At 37.6% G+C, this 20,030-nt stretch overlaps 1 protein-coding gene and 1 pseudogene across 1 annotated transcript in view; both read left to right on the top strand.

Annotated features, from left to right (window-relative positions):
* C2CD6 (C2 calcium dependent domain containing 6) overlaps nucleotides 1-20,030 on the top strand; it is a 98,162-nt gene that overhangs the window by 58,196 nt on the left and 19,936 nt on the right. The window lies entirely within an intron of this gene.
* LOC136378634 (26S proteasome non-ATPase regulatory subunit 1 pseudogene) lies at nucleotides 16,603-19,776 on the top strand (annotated as a pseudogene).

Here is a 20,030-nt window from a genome sequence, read left to right as displayed (position 1 = left end):
ATGAATACAAGGTGGACACTTGAACATTTTTAGGTAGCAACTTTTGGCAAATTAGTACAAAAATATTTTTGTTTGTTTGTTTGTTTGTTTTGGAGAGAGAAAGACAGCAAGAGAGAGATGAGAAGTATCAACTCCTGGTTGCAGCACTTTTAGTTGTTTATTGATTGCTTTTTCATATGTGCTTTGACTGGGCTCAAGCCAGACCAGTGACCCCTTGCTCAGGCCAGTGACCTTGGGCTCAGACCAGTAACTTTGGGCTTCACACCAGTGACCTTTAGGCTCAAGCCAGCAACCATGGGATCATGTCGATGATCCCATGCTCATGCTGGCAACCTCAGGGTTTCAAACCTGGGACGTCAGCATCCCAGATTGATGCTCTATCCACTGTGCCACCACCGGTCAAACAGTACAGAAATGTTTCAGTATTTAACAATTGTAACATTCATAACTGTGTAGAGACTGACTATTCATCCAGAGGGGACTGCATTAATGTAATCTAAATGAAGAGAAAATCAGATAACTAGAACACCTGACATTAAACCTGAGCAAGCAAGCACATTTCTTTGTAATGTGCAAGCATCCTTGGATTGTAGAGAGTGTTCTCCAATTAAGGACTTATGAGGAAAAGTATCAATGAAAGTATAATTGAGAAGTATATTTTTATTTTATTATTTTTTTAAGTTTTATTTTTCAATTACAGTTGACGTTTAGTATTATTTTTTATTAGTTTCAGGTGTACAGCATCATGGTTAGACAATTATATAATTTACAAAGTTATCCCCCTCATAATTTAGATACCCTCCTGAGACCATACATAGTTATTACAATATTGTTGGCTATATTCCCTGTGCTGAACTTTATATCCCATGATAATTTTGTAACTACAATTTGTAGAGAAGTGTATTTTTAGAGTCAGGTACCCAAAAGGAGATTTGGCTTATTTTAAACAGTTGAATGTGGTAAAATAAAAATAAATAGAAATCAATGGTTTTGCCCTGAAACCAGTTGGTTAGAGCATTATCCTGAAGTGCAGAGGTTGCCAGTTTGATCCCTGGTCAGGGCACATACAGGAACAGATCAATGTTTCTCTCTCTCTCTCTCTCTCTCTCTATTTCTCCCCCCTCACTTAAATCAGTAAATAAATTTTAAAAAAGGAAATTAATGGTTTAGCCATATATGAATTTATATTTATACATCTCTACATATGTATTTATACATGTTCTATACAATGATAACAATTTTAAGAACATAGTGGGGTATAGGAAGCTATTGTGAAACATAGGATGTCAGTTTCAGAACTAATAACTTTAAATATCAGGAAAAATTGAAAGTAGACCTAAATTATTATTTATCCTAGAATAAAAATTAACCATTGGGAATAATATTCAGTAGTAATAGGACATCATAGGAGACTGGGATACTTGGGTAACCATAATATGATTTCTATAAAACTTCTGTTCTAATATCTTTTGGATTCTTCTAACCATAGAAGAACATTGGGACCAAATGTAATAGAACAGCAAGCAAGCTCCTTATTCTGTTATTTCCAAGTATTCCCTGAAAAGAAGAAATATTCTATCAAGTAATAGAACATATTAATGAGGAAACATTCTGTCTCAACCCTGCCTTGCCACTTAATAGCTCTGTGACCTTAGGCTATCATTTGTCTTACAAAAGCCTCAATTTTCCCATTTTAAAAATGAAAATGTGGGCCTGACCTATAGTGGTGCAGTGGATAAGGCATCAACTTGGAAAGCAGAGGACACAGGTGTGAAGCCCCAGGCGGTCAAGGAACATACAAGAAGCAGCTATGCTTCCCACGTCCCCCCCCCCACCTGTCTCTCTCCTCTCTCTCTCAAAAAAAAAAAATCAATAAATAAAATTTTTAAAAATTAAAGAGTGAAACTACATACAAAAAACAAGTATTTCAGTACTTCCTGTGGTTGCTTTAGATTGCCTATTTAATCATCATAACTTTGTGAACATTTTACATACATTAATTAATATAATCTTCTTAAAACCCTGTGATATTTATCCTAGCTTTACAGATGAGGCAACTGAGGTACAGAAAGTCTGAGTAATTTGAAAATTCTGTGAAAAGCCTGTGAAACAAACCAGTAGTCCAGTCCTCTCTGAAGAGCGAGAGCCTTTATTTATTAGCAGTGTCAAATCAAATATAGAATTGGAAAGAACAACTGTGGTATACTTTTTTTTTTTAAAGCAAATGCTTAGGGTGGAAAACAGGGCTTATTACCTTATTACACACTCTTATCTTACTCTTGGGCAGGCCATTAATTTTACTGGCTTTTTTCCCCTTATTTTTAAAATGAAAGATGAGTTTAAGACTGTGCGATCTCCTATTTATCTAAAAGTCTGTGTTTCTGAACATAAACTATTTAAGATTCCTAGTATATATTTTAAATGGTTTTGTTGTACTTTGCATTATACTTTTTAGTTTATTCATGCAGACTAAGCTTATATACTTAACCCAATACTTCTATGGATATATTATATAAAATAAAATGCAGACATTAAAGACTTTATTTAGTGTGGTTCATATAACACTCCTGTTGAATTCCTAGAGCTATCTTTACTTGTAATCAGATTAGAGGCATGTGCCTAGCTCAGTTACTTTGGAGCCACTTTCTTAGATGTTCTCTGAGTCCTGATATTTATGCACATATATTTTATCATAGAACCACAATTCATTGAAGACCATGGTTGTTCTACTGCATACTTTATAAATGCTTTTAGTTTATTACATAAGCATTCTCTGTAGGATCATGGAATAGATTCTTAAGGAAATGACAGAATTAATTATGGAAGCTATCCAGAATGTAGATTATTGTCCACACAGTTTCACAGTGTTGGGTTTGTATAGCAAGCAGATGTGTGATGGAAGATTACCCGAAGGACTGCTTGAGGATAGGCTAAAATGAAGCTCAAAGAAGGATGAGTAAAAGCAATCTTTTAAACATCCAGTCAAGCACAGCTTTGAGTAATGTGCATCATTTTTAACAATCACAAAAACATTCTGGACCACCTACAGTGCAATAATGAGTTGCTGGGTTTTTTGGGAGGGGGTTAGTTTTTTTATTTTTTGAACTGGCTTTAAGAGCCAGAAAAGTAGAAGTAATCAATACAAACATTGACTATCATGTGACTAAAAGACAATCTTCTATGTACATAAAAGTACAGAGCATGATAACATTAAATTTTAATCACTTGTATGTGTTTTACCAATACTATAGAAAATAGTAATTGAAATTATTAGCGACAGACCCAAGAGTGCAGTGTGTCAGGGATTAGAGTAAAAGGAGTGAAATGATGGTAACAATAACAACAAAATTTGCTTCATTTTGTGCTTATTATGTTCCATCATAGTGTATGCGTTTAGCCTTTTTTTTTTTAATTTTACTAGGGTGACATCAATAAATCAGGGTACATATGTTCAAAGAAAACATGTGCAGGATATCTTGTCAATCAATTATGTTGCACACCCATCACCCAAAGTCAGATTCGTGTTTAGCCTTTTAAATCACACAACAACTCTATGAAGGAGGCTCTTCATCGTGACAAATGAGAAAACTGAGAGAGAGTCAAGATAACTTGCCCAGGGTTAGATGGTTTATTAGTTGCGGAGACTATCTGAGAACCAGCCTGGCTCCAGAGCGTGTGTTTTTACTAGCTATGCTACACAATCATTAGTCAGACATGTGTGTAGACCAAGCTTGTCAAATGCCCCAAGTGCCAACTTATTTTTATCATTATTTAAAAATCTTTTTTCAGATGAGTTAATTCAAGATAAGACTTATGGTCAACTAAATACAAATAAAAAAGGAAAAGCAGTAAGTAGATGATCTATCTTTTAAAAACCATTGTTAACATTTTACCTTGTTTTGAATTAATTTATTATACCTCTATAATTTATTATAAATTTATAAATTATTATAAAACAATATAAATATAACATTAACTATAACAGGCTACACTGTTGAATTCTTTACTTTTGCCTCCTCCAAAATAGCTATTGTCTGGTAAGCAACTCATAATATTACCAAGAAAGCATAGATTATCTCTGCCCATCTATTTATTATTATTATTATTATTATTTAGGCAGAGAGCTTGAGAGAGAGAGGGACAGACAGACAAGAAGGGAGAAAGATGAGAAACATCAACTCATAGTTGTGGTACCTTAGTTGTTCATTGATTACTTTCTTATATGTGCCTTGACCGGGGGTCTCCAGCTGAGCCAGTGACTCCTTGCTCAAGCCAGCAACCTTGGGCTCAAGCTAGTGACCTTTGGGCTCAAGTCAGTGATCATGGGGTCATGTCTATGGTCCCATGCTCAGGTCAGCAACTTTGGGCTTTCAAACCTGGGTCCTCATCCTCCCACGCTGATGCTCTATCCACTGTGCCACCACCTGGTCAGGCCTGCCCATCTGTTATGATAGGAACAATTTAAAAGAAGCTAGTCTCCTCATCCTAATTGCCCATTAATACTTAAAATTAATCATATTGGATTCCTTTCTTTGAAAATTTTTAATTGTTCAAGATTCAACAGCCTACATGCCAGGCCACCAGCAATAAGTATTTCAGAAATGAAACAGGACTTGTGTGGCTTGGGATGAAGATCAGTCAAGAAATCAATACTGAGATGAAAGGTGAGAAGAAGAGAAAGAAAACTGTGTTCTACTTCCTAGTTAGCACTCAGTAGATAACAACCATGTTCACACAGGGGAGAAGATCCTAAGCCCTAAAAGAAGCATCAGTGCTTTTTCTTGACATTTTTAATGACTTAACTGCCTCCTCAATTCAAGACATTGGGACCCCATGCTAATACTCTTTTGTAGAGAGTAGAATTTGATATAAGAATGTCTTGGACCCCATGAGCAGGAGTTAGTCACTTTAAAGACAGCAATCCATAATTTTCAGGACCTTACTGATTCTAATATTCAATCCAGTTATCTTAGTAACTAGAAAGCCCGGCGGTCATACGAAATGACTGCTGTTCTAGATATTATAAATTGTAATTAAAATGATTTGTGCAAAGGTGTCTGCTAATTCAAACTGAATTACCCAGGGCAGGCGACGAGGATGCCCCTTTGCTTAGTGCCCCACGGGGTTTCCCCCTTCTACTTGCTTAATTGCTTAAAGTAGAGTGCAATGAAGGAAACCACTGGCAGTTCATTTCTTAAGAGCCACTGCTAGCTCAATAAATAAAGGTGATTTAAATAATAAAATGTTAATTCACATATCAAAGATCTCTTTGTACACAACATTTCTTGTGTAGATCTTTCCATCATTTTTAAGCTCGCCTTGCAGAGGACCATCAATTATTTTTAATTTTACGTCCGTTCTTTCACAAACTCTTGAACAGGCAACATAAAGTTGACTGTGTCCAAATGCAGGCTCAGGTAAAAAAATGCCAACACGCTTAAGTGTTTGGCCCTGAGACTTATTGATGGTCATAGCAAAGGCAAGTTTTACAGGAAATTGTCTACGTCTCAATTGAAACGGCAACCCTGTTTGAGATGGAGCCAAATCAATTCTTGGAATGACATGTATTTCACCTTTAGAGGGGCCAATCAAAGACTTAGCTATTATGACATTATTTTTCAGTTGGAGAACCTCTAGTCTTGTACCATTGCAAAGACCCCTTCTGGTGTTAAAATTTCTTAACAGCATAATAATTGCTCCAATCTTTAACCTCAATTTGTGAGGGGGCATGCCAGAAGGCGGGACTATTTAAATGCCGTGGCAACTTCACCCCATTGGCTAGTACAGTTACGCAAGCAGCCAATAAGCTATCGGTGACAAACAGACACTTAAGCCGCATATAATAAAGATTTATCAAAATGTCCTGGAAATTTTAATGTTCTGATATTCAAACTACTTCTTCCAGACTGATTCAAGCACCTAAAAATAGCATAAAATCCCATAAGATTACTGGCCTAGCCTGACCAGGCAGTGGCACAGTGGATAGAGCATCAGACTGGGATGCAGAGGACCCAGGTTCGAAACCCTGAGGTCACTGGCTAGAACACGAGCTCATCCGGCTTGAACACGGGTTCACGAGCTTGAGTGCGGGGTTGCTGACTTGAGTGTGGGAACATAGACATGACCTCATGGTCGCTGGCCTGAGCCCAAAGGTCACTGGCTTGAAGCCCAAGGTCGCTGGCTTGAGCAAGGGGTCACTCTATCTGCTGTAGCCCCCCAGTCGAAGCACATATGAAAAAGCAATTAAAGAACAACTAAGGTGCCAGAACAAAGAATCAATGCTTCTCATCTCTCTCCCTCCTGTCTATCTGTCCCTATCTGTCCCTCTCATTGTCTCTTTCTGTCTCTCTCCCCCAAAAAAAAGAAAAGAAAGAAAGAAAGAAAAGATTACTGGCCTAAACTTTTATTTAGGAAAAACAAAATGGCATACTGTTACAAAGCATTTACAGCATAAGTACAGGATTTTGAGTCAGAAGACTCGAATTCGTTCTCTTCCCTATTCACTGGGGCTTAAGTGGGGATTCATTCATGAAACATTTTTTGAATACCTATTATATAGCAAGTGCATGATAGTTAATAGTTAATGGTAATATACTATAGATGGGAACATATTAAGCTTTTTATGTACATTATGTTTTATCATAACAAAGTAGGCATTGTTATTGTTTGCGTTTTGCATATGAGAAAACAGGCTCAATGAAGTTAAATTATAATGTTACACAGTGAAGGAATTGGAATTTGAACAATCACCTTCTCCTACCTCCCAGCCTAGAGTAACTAAAACTGCATTGGTGAATGCAGGTGTCAGAAAAGTAAAGCAGGTATTAGGATACAGCCATACTAGATGAATGTGCAGGGTGCTGTGGGAGCATCCTGTGAAGAATGCAGGAACCTGGGGCAGGAGAGGGAGGGTAGATATGGGCAATGAAAGGCCTTTTTAACAAAAGGGAGTATTTCAGTGAGATAATACATAAAAATATTTTTTAGCGCCTTGCACATATAACTTATGTTGTATCCCCACAGCATTGGCATTCCCAGGATCATTCAAACAATTCCTATTGTGCTAGGATCAATAAACTAGAGAAATGGAGATTTTGTGTCTACTCCAACTCAAAATATTTTGACCAAGATAAGTTTTATCAGAAATCTGCACTCCTAAGGGCCTCCAAGGGACTCACTTCAGAGGCTTATAGGCAAAGTACAAACCATCCTCTAAATGCTAAGTGTCCTGAGGTATTTAAACTTAGTCATCTATCTTCTCTACCAGGGTGTAAGCAGTTTGAGAGCCAAGAGTTTTTGTCTTGTTTTTCCAGCATCTGGAATAGTGTCTTGAACCTAGGCATTCAACAGATACTTTTTGAATGAGTACCTACTATGTGCCAGACACTGTGAATACAAAAATGAAAAGAATATAGCTATTGACTTCAAAGACCTTATAGCCAGGTAGAGAAAAAGAAAAAGACCTACTTGGAGTAAACCATTATATTACAATAACATAATTGTTTTAAAGGAGATAAATTTACAAAGTACCATTGGCATAGGAAAAGTAGCATGGACAGCTAAAGATGATCTGGCTTGAGATGGCGCTTGACTCCGTATTAACTAAGGCACCTCAGATGATTTGGCAGCAGAGCAATATCCCATCCTTTATAACTGATTGTGTGATCATAGACTTTACAGATTTGGGGCAAGATATTTATCTCACTCATTTTTCTACCTTCTGGTACTTAGCATGATGGTATAAAGTAGTCACCCAACAGATGTTATTTTGTCTATTTGCCATGTGGTTTTGGCTAATTTCTATTACCACTAATAGTTTCTATCTACCAGGTGCTTGGTGACTTCCCCCTAAGGTGTTGGTAATGTTAGACAAATGCCCACAAATGTTCTCTAAATATAGTTTCCTACTACCAGATATACTATATTCTTTATTCTCTCTAAAATCACCTGCAGCTAAGACCACCTATGGATGAGAGGAACTGAATTCCACGACACCCCAAGGACCTAGATTATGGGCATCAAGGCCTAGGTAGGGAGGAGGGTATTCAACTCAGCTAATAATGGGTATATTTCTTTGTTAGAAACACATGCACATAAAAATGCACACAGTATTTATATAATGGTTATATAGAGTTTACCACTTTAAAGCATATGCAGAAGAAAAGATAAATGAGCAATAAAGGAAAAAGAAGTATTTACCATGGCGTTAGGGAGAGGCACAGTGGCTAATGAAAGAGGAGAAAGGACAACCTTCATATATATCAATAGAATAGGAAACAAGATGAGATCTCCCTCTAATTCCTAAGGTAAAGACATCCAAATTTATCTTACAAATCATCAATCTGATGTTGCTGCTGTTTAAAGTAAAAGGATTATTACTATAAGAGCACTGAGAAATTAAATAGCAGTACCAAAGAAACCTACAAATCCTCAGAAGTTTTATATTAAAATGAAGAGACTTCAGTTCTGATAAGGTGGAATAGCCCTATTCCTGCCAAGTCCAGGTGCTTCCCTAAAAGGAAAGAAATGTACATGCTAAGAAAATGTACAACTAAAAGAAGTGTACATTACAACACAACCAAGCATAGGAAGTCTCTGGAAGATGGAAGAAAAAGGTAAGCTGCCTGGAGATCTTGGGACTCGAGGAACACATGGTGGTGAGTTGTCTAAGTTTATTTATTGGCTCCAATATATGCTGACCAAGCATCCAACCAGTTTCTAATAGGCATAGACCGAAAAGCTCCAAGGAAAGCATGTTCCCTCTAGTCAAGGGACTCAGAGGGTGGGCTTACAGCAAAAGATTGTTTTGGTAATACTCACCCTACTCCAGACAAACACCAATGGGAAAACCACATTCTTTCTCTCCCCACACGTGATATCAGTGGGTACAGCAAGAATTTGATCTATCTCATATCTCTGTTGTCTCCCCTGGGAAGCAGGTGATACACTGATTTTCCCATTAGGTGGCGGTAGCACCAGGCAGGCAGCCTGTCTTCCTCCTCTGCTAGCATAATGTTGGTGGACCTAAGCTGGGAGCTGGTCTTTCATCCCCTGCCTGATGAAAGCTCTGATCTCCCACCACCATAGTATCAGTGGGCTGCAGTAGTGAGCTGAGCCCTTATCCACACTTAGCAATTAGAGTTAGTGAGGCTATGCATATCTGGTTATTTTACTCAGTCACCTGGCAGGGAGTCTTTGGTTCAGAGAACTACAACAGGCAGCAGACACTTAGGGTCTTTATACTGTCAGAGTTTATCTTCTCTATGACTGGGATGCTGGGATGTGCTAGGCACAGTTTCATGGGGTATATACAAAGCAGGCTGGCTCTAAATAGCTAAAAATCTGCTTATTTGAGTTGCATCCAAAATGACTGGATGCTATGAAATTAAGTTTGTCTCTGGCAGGTTTTTGAGCTAATGAGTCCTAGCCTGCCGTGTAGAAGTAAACAGCCTGGGGATGGGGCAGCAATATATGGCTGCCATCTTTGTCACATTCATACAACTGGAAATCAGTAACAGAAAGACAACAGGAAAATCCCCAAACACTTGAAAGTTAAACAACATACTTCTAAATAACCCTGGATCAAAGAGGAAGTCTCAAATGGAATTAAAATACATAGAACTGAAAAAAAATGAAAATATATCAAAACTGGTAAAACAGTTAAAACTGCACTGAAAGTATAGCATTAAATGTGTACAGTAAAATAGGAAAACTTTAAAATCAGTAATCTAAGCTCCCACCTCAAAAACTTAGAAAAAGAAGAGCAAAATAAACCCAAACCAACATGAAGAAAAGAAATAATAAAAAATATTTTGTGGCCCTGGCTGGTTGGCTCAGTGGTAGAGCGTCGGCCTGGCGTGCGGAAGTCCCGGGTTCAATTCCCGGCCAGGGCACACAGGAGAAGCGCCCATCTGCTTCTCCACCCCTCCCACTCTCCTTCCTCTCTGTCTCTCTCTTCCCCTCCCACAGCCAAGGCTCCATTGGAGCAAAGTTGGCCCGGGCGCTGGGGATGGCTCTATGGCCTCTGCCTCATGAGCTAGAATGGCTCTGGTTGCAACAGAGCGACGCCCCAGAGGGACAAAGCATTGCCCCCTGGTGGGCATGCCGGGTGGATCCCAGTCGGGTGCATGCGGGAGTCTCTCTGACTGCTTCCCCATTTCCAACTTCAGAAAAATACACACACACACACATACACACACACACACACACACACACACACAAACCCATTTTGTAAAGTATATGGTTGGCTAACCACTATACTATACATCTGAAACTAATATAAAATAATATTGAATATATGCTGTAATTAAAAATTAAATTATGAAACCTCTGTATTCTTATGGACCAATATTACCCCATTAAATTTAATTTGTAAATAAAAATTAAATTAGAATAAATAGCAGAAATCAATGATTTTGAAAACTAGAAAAATATAGAGAAAATCAAAGAAACAAAGCTAGTTTTTCAAAATAATTAATAAAATTTATAAACCTCTGACAAGACTGACAAAGGTAAAGAGAGAGAAGATGTGAATCACCAACATCAGGAATGAAAGAAAATATTAGCACATTAATACAACAATGTATAAAAAGAATTATATCCATGACAGATATATATACATGCCTGACCAGGTAGTGGCGCAGTGGGTAGAGCATTGGCCTGGTACGCTGAGGACCCAAGTTTGAAACCTTGAAGTTGCCGGCTTGAGCGCAGACTCACCAGCTAGAGCATGGGGTTGCCAGCTTTGAGTGTGGATCATAGACATGACCCCATGGCCACTGGCTTGAGCCCAAAGGTTGGTGGCTTGAAGCCCAAGGTCACTGGGTTGAGCAAGAGGTCACTGGCTTGGCTGAAGCCCACCCCTCCCCACAGTCAAGGCATAGATGAGAAAGCAATCAATGAACAACTACGATGCCGCATCTATGAGTTGATGCTTCTCATCTTTCTCCCTTCTTGTCTGTCTGTCCCATCTCTCTCTCCTGTGCTAAAGAAAGAAAGGAAAGAAGGAAGGAAGGAAAGAAGAAAGGAAGGAGGGAGGAAGGGAGAGAAGGAGGGAGGAAAGAAGGAAGGAAATCAATCCATGTAATCCACCATATCAATAGACTAAAGGAAAAAAAATCATATGATCAAATCAATTGACAAAAAACCTTGATAACATTATACTGAGTGAAATAAGTAAATCAGAAAAAACTAAGAACTATATGATTCCATTCATAGGTGGGATGTAAAAAAGAGACTCAGAGACATGGACAAGAGTGTGGGGGTTACGGGGTGGAGAGGAAGGAGAGGGAGGGGTGGGGGAGGGGAGGGGCACAAAGAAAACCAGATAGAAGGTGACAGAAGACAATCTGACTTTGGGTGAGGGGTATGCAACATAATCAAATGTCAAAATAACCTGGAGATGTTTTCTCTGAACATATGTACCTGGATTTATCAATGTCACCCATTAAAATTAATTTTAAAAAAATGAACCAGAGAAGGAACTGAAGATCAAATACAAGTTGATAGATTTAATAGGCAAACAAACAAACAAATAAACAAAAAGCCCATAGAATATTTTATTGTTAAAGTCTTATGCAGCTATTCATGTGAAGATACAAATTTTGACTTCAGATTCTTAGTCAGAATAATCCATAAAGCATAATCAGCTATAAAATGGAGTTTATAATAACTAATTTTTTAATTCTATGAATTTTAACAAATGTTTAGTGTTCCATCCATAAAACATGCAACAAATCAAAATAAGCACAAAAAAAGTTTTTACAAAATTTACCTAATCATCATATGACACCTAATTATAATGTGAAAACACTCAATAAATTAGTATTAGCAGATAACTTACTCATCTTAATAAAGAGCATCTGCAGAAACTTCCAGCTTATAAGTGAAATAAGTCAGACAAAGACAAATACCATGTGATTTCACTTATATGTGAAATCTAAAGAACATAAACACACTCAGATGCAGAGAACAAACTGATGGTTGCTAGGTGGGAGGGGGTTTGGGGGGCTGGATGGAAAAGGTTAAAGGATTGAGAAGTACAGATTGGTACATGAGGATAGAAAGTACAGCATAGGGAATATAGTCAATATTGTATTAACTACGTATGGTGCCGGGGGGAACTTAATATATCAGGGGATCCCTTCATAAATTATGTAATTGTCTAATGACTGTGCGGTACACCTGACATAATATAAAATAATAATGTCCACTGTAATTAAAAGATAAAATTTTAAATAAATAAATATAGATTTGCATTATAAAAATAAAAACCTCCAGCTTATATTATGCTTAATGGTGAGAAACTGAATGTTTTCCTTCCCGTATCAGGAACAAGACAAGGATATATGCCTTACTATTATTTTTTTAATATAGTATATATTTAAAAGTTTTCACCATTTTAATAGAAAATAAAAGTAAATAAAAATCACACAGATTGCAAAGGAAGAAATGCAACTGGTCTCTATTTTCAGATGAAATGATTGTGTATATAGACAATACCAAGGAGTCTACAAAAACAAAAATACTGGAAGTAATAAGTCAGTGCAGCAAGGTTGAAGGATCAAAATGCATGAGTCAGTAACATTTCCATACACTAACATGTGGAAACAAAAATATAAAACAATAACGTTTACAGTAACTCCAAAGAAATTAAATTAAATACTTGTAAACCTAGTATAACGTGCAGGATAAAAATTACAAGACACTGATGGAAGAAATCAAAGATCTAAGTAAATGGAGAGACATGTCATGTTCATGGATTGGAAGACTGAACATAGTAATGATGTCAGTTATCCCTAGATTGACCTATGGATTTAATTTGATTTTTATCTAAATTCCAGGTCTTTGTAAACATAGATCATTCTAAAAATCTATGTAGAAAGTCACAGGCCCTAGAATAGCTAAAATAATCTTTAAAAAGAAGAAAGTGGGAGGAATCGCTTTATTTGATATTAAGATCTGCTATATAGCTACAGTGATCAAACACTAAGAAGTGTGACATTAGAGGAGAAACACATACAAAGATCAAAAGAACAGAATAAACGTATCAGAAACATGCCCACAAAAACAAGCCCAGCTGACTTTTAACAATGATGTAAAGGCAATTCAATTGCCTAAAAATAACCTTTTTCAACAAGTGGTACTGGAGTAATTGGACATTAATGGGTAAACAAAACCAAACCTTGACCTAATCTCATACCTAAAATAAAAAGCAGTGATAAAATCAGATACTGGTGAAATGTGGAGAAATTGCTGATGGAAATTTAAAATTTTAGAGCCACTCCTGAACCGTTTGGCAGTTTCTCAAGAAATTATATATGTAACTACTATGTAACCCAACAATTGCGTTCTTGGGCTTTTATCCCAGAAAAAATTAAGTCTTATGTTCACAAAAACAACCTGAACACAGATATACTTTGTAGGTTTATTCTTAGTAGCCCAAGAGTGGAAACAACCCAGATGCCTTTCAGTTGGTAAATGCCTAAACTGTGATACATCCATAAAATGGAATAATACTCAACAATCAAAAGTAACAAAGTGTATTGATACATACAACAACCTGGATGAATCAGAGAATTATACTGAGTGAAAAAAAGCTGATCCTAAAATGGTACACATTGTATGACTCTATTTGCATAACATTCTTGAAATTATAAAATTATAAAAATGAAGAACAGATTAGTGGTTGCCAGGCATTAAGTAGGGGGTGGGGGCAGGAAAGAAGTGAGTGTTACATAAAAGGACATTGGGATCCTTGTGGAAATGTTCTGCATCTTGACCTTATAATGTCAACATGCTGGTTGTGGTATTGTACGAATTTTACAAGATGTTAACATTGAGGAAAACTGGATGGAAGGGTACATGGGCTTTCTGTGTTATTTCTTATAACTGCACACAAATTAACAATTGTTTCAAAATAAAGAGTTACATTTTTTTTACAAATAAAGAAAAAGAAACCTTACCTTACATATTTTTCTTAAAGGTTGTAGTCAGACCAGTATACAACAAAAGAACTGAAGTAAATCAAACCAAATTAATTCAGTGGGTAGCCCATAAAACGTAAGTTCAATATATATACAATCAACAGATTTAGAAGGTTGAAAGAATCCATCACCTAGGCAACAGGCTTGTAAATTGAAAACATATCAGCGTTCTGGAACAATTTTCTAAAAATCTAAGCTAATTACTTCACAAACAAATCACAAAATCCTCAGAATTCTATAGTAAAATAAACAAAGTTAAAGAGTTTTTTGGTTTTTTTTTTAATGAACCAAGGTAGAGTGTTAAAGAAATACAATATTTTGAGACAAACTTCTGGAGTGCTAATCTGAGTTAGGAAGGACTAACATCTCTTTCAACTCATAGTTGATTCAGGTGACAATCTTTCAGTAGTTCTTCACATTTTTAGAGTCCCTTCATAAATTAAGACTCCAGATATGGCTTAATTAATTTCTGTTTAAACCCTAACAATGCTAAAATATTTCCCCAAAGGTCAGGATGCAAAAAAGGTGGATAGGAATGAGGAATTTCATTTTTCTCACCAATGAAAGCCAGTGTTTGGTGATGATAAGAGAACTAGTATGAATAATAAAAAGAGCTTGGATTTTACAGGCAGAAATATCTAGATTCAATTCCAGATTTTTTCACTTGCATAGATAGCCCTATAGCTTTGAGCAGTTTCCATCAGAGTATCAGTTTTCTCATCTGCAAAATGAGTGTACTATCGTCTATTTCAAAGAATTTTAAAGGGCTTGGAACACAATAGTCACTTGCTAAATGGTATTATATATTTTTATCTGTACAAGTATATTATAGGATAAATATGAGAGGTAGAATTGTTAGGTCAAGGTATATTCACATATTTAATTCTCATAGGAACTACCAGATTATCCTTTAAACCAGATTCATTAATTTACATTTACACCCAAAATGTAGAAAAATACCCATTATCCCACATCCCGGTTATTTTAGTTTTTGTTAATTTGATGTATAAAAATTACATTTCATTGATATTTTAATTTGCATTTTCTGATTATTAATGAGAATAAACATTTTTATGTGTTTATTATCCATTTGTACTTTTGTTATTGAACTGTTTATCTCTGCCCATATTTGCAAATTGGGTTGTGTTTATTTTTGTGTGAGAATGTTTATATATTTTGAAGAACTACTTTGTTATCTATGATGTTTGTTATCTATGTTTTTTAACTTCTTTGGGAGTCCTTGTAGAAATTTTAAATGTTTATGTTGTCAAATCTGGTACCTTTGCCTCTGTGGCTGTTAATTTATATCTTGTTTGGAAGGTTTTTCCCCTGCCCAAGATTATATCAATATTCTCCTAAATGTTTTTCTTATATACACTTTTTCTGTTTAGCTATTTAATCCATCTGTACTTTATTATTTTTTGTATGAAGTAAGAATATACTGATACCTCTGCTGCAATGGATAGACAATTGTCTCAACACTATTTATTAGTTGTCCAGATAGCCTGTTTTTGTCTGTCAGCGTCCTCTCTTGAGGATGATGTCCTTGGTGTACTAGACAAACCTAACACTCTGCCTCTGTGACTACAAGTATGGCCATATATACTGCTCACAAAAATTAGGGGATATTTTATTGCTTCATATTCATTTAAGAATATCCCCCAATTTTTTGTGAGCAGTATAATTTGATATAAGAATATTAAGAAAAGACAAGAAGTCTTTAGTTTTTTATTTCAAGAGCTAGCAGTGGTCACTTTTCTACCAAGAAAAAATACATAGGAAAGACAACACAAAGAGAGGAACAAATTGCTGGGGAGATAGTTACTTGGTCACACTGAGACCCAGGAATCAGATCTGCTAGTTGTATAAGCCTATACATTTTTCTTTTTTATGAAATACTTTATTTCTAAAGCAAACATCATAAAATGTTAAATAAATCTAAATTTAAAGATAAATAGATATGTTATGTTTTAATGCTGATTCTATTTAAACGTTACCCCCATCATTAGGGCAAAGAATGAAGACAAAGGGAAGCAACTGTGATCTAGTACTTAGAAGAGTGCCTAGTTTATAGTAGTTGCTTATGTTTATTAATTAACTAACTAATGAAAAATAAATTCATAGAAAAATTATATAAGGAATACTTTTAAAATAAAATTAAATAACAGAATGAATAAAATTTCTAAATATGTAAAATAAATTTTTTAAATGACAGGATTTCCTGAATGAAGTCAATTATATGGGGTTTCTACTCTAAGGACAAATCGAACATACTTTTGACATTACTATCTTATCTCTTTTCATGAAAAAAAAAAAGAAATCAGCAAAGCCCTTATCCAGGTGTGGCTTGACGGATTATTTAAAACTAATGGCAAAAATAGCAAATGAGACTACATCAAACTTAAAAACATCCTCACGTCAAAGGAAACAGTCAACCGAGTGAAAAGCAGCCTATCCAGTGTAGGGAAATATTTGCAACTCATGTATCTGATACAGAATTAATGTTCAGAATGGATCAGGAACTTCTATAACTCAACAACATAAAAACAAATAACACAATTAAAAAATAGACTGAGGGAGACGTGAGCCGGCGACCGGAGGAGGCGACTGACTGAGCGGCACGCCCGGGCAGTGAGGAGGCGCGGGAGAACCAGCCGGGTCTGAGCTGACAGATACACTGCCGAGCCGGGCCGGCCAGCGAGCGGGCGCACTAGGGCAGGGTGCAGCCATGATCACATCAGCTGTTGGAATTATTTCTCTTCTGGATGAAGATGAACCACAGCTTAAAGAATTTGCACTACACAAATTGAATGCTGTTGTCAATGACTTCTGGGCAGAAATTTCTGAGTCTGTAGACAAAATAGAAGTTTTATATGAAGATGAAGGTTTCCGAAATCGGCAGTTTGCAGCCTTAGTGACATCTAAAGTATTTTATCACCTGGGGGCTTTTGAGGAGTCTCTGAATTATGCACTTGGAGCAGGTGACCTCTTCAATGTCAATGATAACTCTGAATATGTGGAGACTATTATAGCAAAATGCATTGACCACTACACCAAACAGTGTGTGGAGAATGCAAATTTGCCCAAAGGAGAAAAAAACCCAATTGACCAGAGATTGGACGGCATTGTGAATAAAATGTTCCAGCGATGTCTAGATGACCACAAGTATAAGCAAGCTATCGGCATTGCTCTGGAGACACGAAGGCTGGATGTCTTTGAGAAGACCATCTTGAAGTTGAATGATGTCCCAGGAGTGCTAGCGTATAGCCTCAAGCTCTGCATGTCTTTGATGCAGAATAAACAGTTTCGGAATAAAGTACTAAGAGTTCTAGTTAAAATCTACATGAACTTGGAGAAACCTGATTTTATCAATGTTTGCCAGTGCTTAATTTTCTTAGATGATCCCCAGGCTGTGAGTGATATCTTAGAAAAACTGGTGAAGGAAGACAACCTCCCGATGGCTTATCAGATTTGTTTTGATTTGAAAGAAAGTGCTAGCCAGCAGGTTCTGTCATCTGTAATCCAGAACCTTCGGACCGTTGGCACTCCTATTGCTTCTGTGCCTGGATCCACCAACCCGGGGACTGTCCCCGGGCCCGAGAAAGACAGTGAGTCAATGGAAACAGAAGAACAGACGGGTCGTGTGCTTGTAGGAAAGACACCAGAAGCGAGTCCAGAGCCCAAGGATCAGACTTTGAAAAATGATTAAAATTTTAAGTGGTGAAATGGCTATTGAGTTACATCTTCAGTTTTTAATACGAAATAATAACACAGATCTTATGATTCTAAAAACACAAAGGATGCAGTATGGAATTCTGTATGTTACACAGCAACCGTTATAGCAAACTTTTTTATGCATTGTGGGACTACCAGCGACCAGTTTCTTAGAGATAACTTGGAATGGTTGGCCAGAGCCACTAACTGGGAAAAATTTACAGCTACAGCCAGTTTGGGTGTAATTCACAAGGATCATGAGAAAGAAGCTTTACAGTTAATGGCAACATATCTTCCCAAGGACATCTCTCCCGGATCAGCCTATCAGGAAGGTGGAGGTCTCTATGCATTAGGTCTCATTCATGCCAATCATGGTGGTGATATAATTGACTATCTGCTAAACCAGCTTAAGAATGCCAGCAATGATACTGTCCGAGATGGTGGCAGCCTGGGCCTCGGTTCGGCTGCCATGGGGACTGCGCGCCAGGATGTGTACGACTTGCTGAAAACCAACCTTTATCAGGACGATGCTGTGACAGGGGAAGCAGCTGGCCTGGCCCTTGGTTTGGTCATGTTGGGCTCTAAAAATGCCCAGGCTATTGAGGACATGGTTGGCTATGCACAGGAAACTCAGCATGAGAAGATCCTTCGTGGTCTTGCAGTTGGCATCGCACTAGTGATGTCCAGGCGGATGGAAGAGGCCGACGTTCTCATTGAATCTCTCTGCCGTGATAAGGATCTAATTCTTCGACGATCTGGAATGTATACCGTAGCCATGGCTTACTGTGGCTCAGGTGACAACAAAGCCATTCAACGCCTGCTACATGTTGCTGTAAGTGATGTTAATGACGACGTCAGAAGGGCAGCAGTAGAATCACTTGGGTTCATTCTGTTCAGGACCCCTGAGCAGTGCCCCAGCGTTGTTTCCTTGTTGTCGGAGAGTTACAACCCTCATGTGCATTATGGCGCTGCCATGGCTCTGGGGATCTGCTGTGCTGGGACAGGAAACAAGGAAGCAATTAATTTGCTAGAACCAATGACCAATGACCCTGTGAACTACGTGAGGCAAGGAGCTCTCATAGCCTCGGCTCTCATCATGATCCAGCAGACTGAAGTCACTTGTCCAAAGGTGAATCAGTTCAGACAACTGTATTCCAAAGTCATCAATGATAAACATGATGATGTCATGGCCAAGTTTGGCGCTCTTCTGGCCCAGGGAATATTAGATGCAGGTGGTCATAATGTCACAATCTCCTTGCAGTCCAGGACGGGGCACACCCATATGCCTTCTGTGGTTGGCGTCCTTGTCTTTACCCAGTTCTGGTTCTGGTTCCCTCTTTCTCACTTCCTGTCATTGGCTTATACTCCCATCTGTGTCATCGGTCTTAACAAGGACTTAAAGATGCCGAAAGTTCAGTATAAATCAAATTGTAAACCATCCACATTTGCCTATCCTGCCCCTCTGGAAGTACCAAAAGAAAAAGAAAAGGAAAAGGTTTCCACGGCTGTATTATCTATTACTGCCAAGGCTAAAAAGAAGGAAAAAGAAAAAGAAAAAAAAGAGGAGGAGAAAATGGAAGTGGATGAGGCAGAGAAAAAGGAAGAAAAAGAGAAGAAAAAATAACCTGAGCCAAAATTCCAGTTACTGGATAACCCAGCCCAAGTGATGCCTGCCCAGCTGAAGGTTCTGACTATGCCAGAGACCTGTAGATACCAGCCCTTCAAACCGCTGTCCATCGGAGGCATTATCATTCTGAAGGACACCATTGAAGACATTGAGGAGCTAGTGGAACCTGTGGCAGCCCATGGCCCGAAAATTGAGGAGGAAGAACAAGAGCCGGAACCCCCAGAACCATTTGAGTATATTGATGATTAAGGACCAGAGGATCCCATTGCTCGTTTGAAGATGGTCCGTTGTCCAGGCTCGTGTTGGAATGCCGGTGAGGAGATTCGCGGAGACCTGCTGTTCACTGCATGTATCATTGCCTCTGAGCTGACCTGATGAACCTGGTCTCCAGGTCTTCAGCTGAGAGAAGATATATGACTATTCAGTGTGCTCTTTCACAGAACTTGGTTTTCAAATAAATATGTTAAAAAAAAATAGACTGAGGACTTGAATAGCTAATTCACCAAAGAAGATATACAAATATCCAACAAGTATATGAAAAGATGTTCACCATTACTAATTATATGAGAAATGCAAATCAAAATCACAATAAGATATCACCTCATACAGGTTGGAATAGCTTTTACCCAAAAAAGAAAAGACAAGTGTTGACAATAATGTAGAGAAACTAAAACTCGTGTGTATTGTTGGAAGGAATGTAAAAT

Source organism: Saccopteryx leptura, chromosome 7, assembly GCF_036850995.1.
Source record: "Saccopteryx leptura isolate mSacLep1 chromosome 7, mSacLep1_pri_phased_curated, whole genome shotgun sequence".
Classification (NCBI taxonomy): Eukaryota; Metazoa; Chordata; class Mammalia; order Chiroptera; family Emballonuridae; genus Saccopteryx; species Saccopteryx leptura.
The sequence above is the reverse complement of the archived record's forward strand: the minus strand, read 5'-3'. Positions and strand labels throughout refer to the sequence as shown.